Source organism: Myotis davidii, unplaced genomic scaffold (assembly GCF_000327345.1).
Source record: "Myotis davidii unplaced genomic scaffold, ASM32734v1 scaffold17, whole genome shotgun sequence".
Taxonomy (NCBI): Eukaryota; Metazoa; Chordata; class Mammalia; order Chiroptera; family Vespertilionidae; genus Myotis; species Myotis davidii.
In genome coordinates, this window is record NW_006288624.1 from 176,055 (window position 1) to 182,101 (window position 6,047).

Genomic DNA, 6,047 nt, shown 5'->3' on the forward strand with positions numbered 1-6,047 from the left:
TTACATGTTGAAATCAAAATGTTTTAGATGTCATGAATTATATAAAATGTTATTCAAATTAATTTTACCTATTTCTTTCTGCCTTTCAAAATTTATTAGAACATTTAAAATTAACATTTGAAATTCACTTTATCTTTTCATTGGACAGTGGTGCTCTGAACCTTCAGTTCTTTCTGATACACCAGGCCTAGTGCTGACAACCCCTGACAACCCCTTCCTTCCTGGGGCTTCCCTCCCTTCCTCAGCTTTTGTGACACTGAACTAACCACCGAGGTTTTCCTCCCGCCACTCCATCTTCCTGAGCTGGCGGGCTCCTCACTCTTCCACCCCAAAGTGTAAGTGTTCCTGAGGATGTGCCTGGGTCTCCTGGTCCCTCTCTCTCCTTACATGTCTCATCCACTGCTTCACCACCAACTCAAAAGTCTAAGGGACTCTCATGTTTACAGCTCCAGGCCTGCCCAAAGGACTTCCTCATCTTCTTCTCTACAATAGTGCTTTGCTCCTAACTTCCTTATTTGTGTCATCAGCTCTCCCATTTTCAAAACTTAAAGTCTCCTTGTGAACTTGACACTTTATTCCTTGCTCAATCGGCTGCCATGTCCTGTTCATGGTTTTTCTTTCTTTCTAAGCCTCTGCTACCACTAAAGATCAAATTCTCATTATATCTCCTTTGATTATGCAGTCACCTCAATTCTCTTTTCCCTTCTAGCCCCAACTACCAGATTAATGTGCCTAAAGAAAGCTCTGACAACAGTGCCACACTTTCAAATCACCTTCCAAATCTGCCTGGCATCTAACACATGCCGGACGAGCAGTATTAGGGGTCTTCGAAAGGTTTTTCAGCATTTTTATCTGCAAGAAGTCTCACCCTGTAAAGAGTACTAGCCAAGGGAACCTGGAGAGGGAGGAAGAGAACTACATAAATCTTGGTAACTTTTCTGCTAGGATGATTCTCAGAGACCAACTCCAATCCTCAGGTTCTCGGCAAATGGAAATTCATGCACCCATTAACTTAAAATCCAGCAGTAAATGGTGTCCATTCGGAAGAAAGGATACCCAGAACTGTGGGGACTTTCTACCCAAGAACCAGGAGTGGTAGAATGGAAAACCAGATGACAGGTGAGGGGAGGGGAGGATCCATGCACTCAATAAATAGACTTATGTTTTCATTGTTAAAGGGTTGTTATTAAACGTGGGTGGGGGTGGGGCTTAAATTGGTTGAACTCTGCCAGTGAGTTAAGGAAACTGAACTAGGCTTTTGCAGGTGACTGAAATTAGCCAAATGCAACAGGATCCAATCTACTTCCCCGTTTTAGCTTCCTTCGTAACAGTCATTTCATGTTCAGGCTGGATCACTGGATAGTAAGATCCAGAGGACCCCTGTTTATTGCACACCTCATGGTCATAATGTCCTCCCCACTTGGACTCCAAGGATGAAAGCCTTCCCACTGCAAAAGATAATGAATAACAAGATCCCCTAAAGCAGATGTGATCTCTACCTGCCTCAAACGCCAACCAATGTATTTGCCTTTACAATGTGCTCTGCCTTATAGTTATTTGCACACTGTGCATACTATCTCCCATAGTAAACCTTGGACACGTTATTCATCTTGTTCAAAGCAGACAAATGATGCTTTTAACTTTATCATTATTTTCCGACAAAAGGAAAATAATCCGAGCGGGAAGAAAACACAAACATGTAAGGCACAAGCAAGGCATCGGACATACAAGCCTTGGGACAGTCCGATCAAGGCAAACGCATCGGACCCTGCTTTCCGCTTAGAACGTGAGACATGAGGAACTTTTTTAACCCTGAGCGCCACTCGCCTCCCCTGGACCGGGACAGTCGACATGAGGCGTGGAGTTTCGTTGCCCAACCTGGCTGGGCGCTCCGCGCTTCCCCTTTCTCCGGCTCCACTGGTCAGGACGGCCAATCCCGGCCCGCGGCACCTGCGCCCTCAGACATCTCCGAGAAATCAGCACTTCCGGACCGAGGCTCCGAAGGTCTCTCTTCCACCCGACCGCACGCTGCGCCCCGAACCCGAGAAACGGGCAGCCCCTCTTTACTTTCCACACGGGGTTCCAGCGTCCCCAACCTGCCGCGCCCCGCTCCCCATCCTCCAGGACGCCGGCTCCGCGGCCAGGAAGGCGACAAAGGGCCGGCCGAGCCTGCGGCCGCCCGTGTCAACACTGGATGAGGGGCGCCTTCCTCTCTCCCCGGACTCCCCATCACGCACCTACTTCCTCCTCGCCGCGGCCTCCTACGACCGCCCGCATCCGAGGTTCCTTCGCGAGCAGCGCCTGTTTTGTTTCCGATGTGAAATCTCGGCCTCAGGAGCTGCCCGGCCCAGGCCCCGCCCAGAAGGCTTCACCGCTGTCGTCATTTCCGGTTCTGGCGTCGTTGGGGGCTGGCCCGCAGGCGAAGGGGTGGGCTCTAGAGAGACCAAAGGGGTGGGGCTTCCGGTGGTGTGGGCACGGATTGTCTAAGTCTGGGACCTGGACGAACTCACCTGGAGTGCCCGCACGAGTGGAGGTAGTCTAGGATCCGAGACAGGTCGTGACCCGGGCCAAAGTTTCTGCGTATACGGACTGGGCCCAGTGTGTGTTCTCCAAGCCAACAAGTTATGGCATCTTAAGCCGAAAGTTTCTTCATTCTCTGGATAACCTAGGCTAGGGTGTCTCTCAATGTGAATCAGCTGCACCAGTCAAGAGGATGCTAATTAAAATTGTAAATGCTTGTGCCTTCTCTTTCCTCGTTGAATCAAAACTTCTGATGGGTTAAGCAAGCCTGAGAAACCTCATTTTAAACAAATGTCTGGGATTCTCGGGATCCAAATTAAGAACGAGTCTTCCTAAATGGTAAGCTTCCAGAAAGCAGGAAATGGCTTATTTTTGTAATCCCGAAACCTAAGAGTATCTGGCACACAATGAATTGCTCAAAGGTCAGCTACCGCTAATGTGTGATGTGGCAGACTTGGGAGTGGTCTTTAATTCAAACATGGCTTGAGAATGTTTAGTCATTTTTGTTTATAGAAATTACTAGAGGCCTGATGCTCGAAATTAATGCAAGGGGCTTGGTCCCAAAGGTCAGCCATCCGGTCTAGCATATTACTCTTTTATTATTACAGATCTTTCCTTACTGGGCATTTTAGATTGCTAATTTCTAATTTGGCCTTTATGAGTCAAGTAATAAAATGAAAAGTGAGTATCTGTTAAAGATGAAAATATAAGCATTCAAATGCAAATAAATATTTCAATAATTTAACGTTTTTAAAAATCTACCCATTTATCAATAATTATAAGCTAAAAATAGTTAATTATAAGCTCACTTTGGTCTAAAGTATGAAAGTAACAGTTCCTGGGTTTGAAATACAAATACAGCAGGGCTTTGACTTACGAGTTTAATTCCTTTCGTGACGGAGTTCGTTAAGGAGCTCGTTAACTCAAATTACTCTGCAACTCAAAGCAAAAAATCGGCTGAGAGACAGCTTGTTTTTCGTCGGAAAAACTCGTTAGTCAGGACACTCATAAGTCAAGGCCCCACTGTATCTGAATTCCGTTTTCTTCTTGTCATCTAGACTGTTTCTTCGCCTATTTAGGATTCCTTCTCATATCCTTTATATCCAGTAGTATTCACAAATCAATTTCACCATCTATTGCTAAGCAAAAGCTATCTCTCAACTTTATACTATTAATAGAAGGCTAAAATATGACCAGGAAAAATTTTGACATAAAACCTTTTAGCAGTTTCTGCATAGATGTGAAAACATTTATAGAACTCATTAGAAAGAACTGGGTAAATAAGCCTCATATACACATTAGTATACCTACCTGGCTTACACTTACTTGCATTTAAAAAAACTTATACTTCATATGAAAGAAGAAAAAAATAAGTTTAGTACACTTTGACTTTCAAACTGAGTTTCCTCACTTGAGGGTGTGCCTGATGAGTACCTGAAACAGCACTCTCCATTAAGTAATCGTTAGCTTCTACTATTACATAGTTTATCAGAAAGCACTATGACAAGATTCAAATTAACAACATAAAGTTCTCTAAGGAGGAAATGTTCTGGGACTGGCTAGGAATGAAGCCTATTAGAATTGTTCTCAGCCAACATTTTTGCAAGAGATTACTTTACATTCATGAACATACAGAATAGGTATGTTGTTTGCCTCAAAAATGTTTTCCTTTTTAAAAATCTACTTAAAAAGCCCTTGCTGGTTTGGCTCACTGTATAGAGCGTCAACCTGCATACTGAAGGGTCCCAGGTTCAATTCCAGCCAACGGCACGGCCCGGGGTTGTGGGCTCCATTCCCAGTAGCATAAAGGAGGCAGTTGATCAATGATTCTCTCATCACTGAAGTTTCTCTCTTCCTCTCCCTTCCTCTGAAATTAATAAAAATATCTTAAAATCTACTTAAAAAGAAAATAAAGCTGCATTTATGTACTGTTAGGATAAAATACTGGTACTGAATAGATACCTTAAACTGCTAATGAAAGTGTAGTCCTTGGATGATTTAGCATTCACATCATCATTGACTTCAGGCCCCACCCTACAACTAAGTCAGAGTCTGCACTTTAACAAGATTCCTCCAAGAGATAGTTTGATCTTAAAAAAAGTCAGCCCTGGCTGGTGTGGCTCATTTGGTTGAGTATTGTCCTGTACACCAAAAGGTTGCAAGTTCGATTCTGGTCAGGACACAAGCCCAGGTTGCAGGTTTGGTCCCTGGTCAGGGTGTGTACCAGAGGCAACCAATTGATGTGTCTCCCTCTCTCCTCCCTTCCTCTCTCTAAAAGAAAAACAATAAAAGTACATTTAAAAAAAACTTAAAATAACTTTTTCTCCTATAAATAGACATACATGTTTTAAATTATTTTATCTATATGGTCAAATGAGGAAAAGGTTTGGTTTTTTAACTGCCTTTTTAAAAAATATTTTTTATTGATTTTAGAGAGGGAGAGGGAGAGATAGAAACATCAATGATGAGAATCATTGATCATCTGCCTCCTGCACGCCCCCTACTGGGGATCTAACCCACAACCCAGGCATGTGCCTTTGGCTGGAATTGAACCTGGGATCCCTGTCCCCAGGCTGACACTCTATCCACTGAGCAAAACCGGCCAGGGCTTAACTGCCATTTTTATACTTGGAATGGGCAATATGAATCAAGCAAGGTTTCCAAACTGAAATTCAATTATGAGCAAATGGTAAAGACCCAGAAAGCTCAAGCAATTTAGTACAAAGTTTATGTGTATTCTCCCAAACACTTGAATACCCCAGCAGTTTATACATGTCCAATTCTTTACATGTAAATCTGAAAAACTTAAAGCTATAGAAATGTTAATGTATGAACTTGGATTCTGAAGCAAATCTCTCTGGAGTTGTTATGCAGTACATGGTATGTGTCCCCAAGCGTTTCAGATATGGGCCTTTTTTTTTTTTTTTTGCCTCGCCCTCCCCTACTTCCCTTCTGGGGATTGATAACCTGATCGCTGTTTCTCAGTCTTTGGGTCTGTCCCTTTTCCTCAGTCTAAGTTGTTCTCTATAATCCACAAATGAGTGAGATCATGTGATATTTATCTTTCTCTGACTGGCTTATTTCACTTAGCATAAAGATATGGGCCTTTTAAGATAAATATAGTGAAAGAGCAAGAGCAAAAGAAATTAATACCAATGTTGACTAAATAAAACAGTCAATATGATGCCTTAGAAGTGGTAATATGGTAAGAGAAAATAGGCATAATGAAGCTCAAACAAGATGTTAGGCTTAGGGGTCAATCTGAGAAAAAGCTAGTAAATGAATTTGTAAATTTCATGTTTCTGAAATTTTACTTGAGAAACCAGAATTTAAAATATTACAACACTAAAAGGGGATATCTCCATAGACATTTAGATTAACCCAAAATAAGGTAAATGGTCTCTTTGACCTTTAGTTACTAGTAATACTCAAAGAAATCAATTCAACCCATAATTTCAAGTTTCTAATATGAACCGCACAATTACATGTCACTTACTTAATAAGACTGAAAGAATGAGTCCCCGAGA

At 42.5% G+C, this 6,047-nt stretch overlaps 1 protein-coding gene across 7 annotated transcripts in view; it reads right to left on the reverse strand.

The window, feature by feature from the left end:
- PSEN1 (presenilin 1) overlaps positions 1–2,400 on the reverse strand; it is a 72,901-nt gene extending 70,501 nt beyond the window's left edge. For 3 of the 7 annotated variants that reach the window (XM_015562008.1, XM_015562010.1, XM_015562006.1), the window contains exon 1: positions 2,238–2,400. The gene's annotated coding sequence lies outside the window, so the exon portion shown is untranslated. The remainder of the gene's footprint in view (positions 1–2,237) is intronic. The other 4 variants (XM_015562009.1, XM_015562007.1, XM_015562011.1 and 1 more) reach the window with 3 other exon arrangements.
- Positions 2,401–6,047: the final 3,647 nt, after the last annotated feature.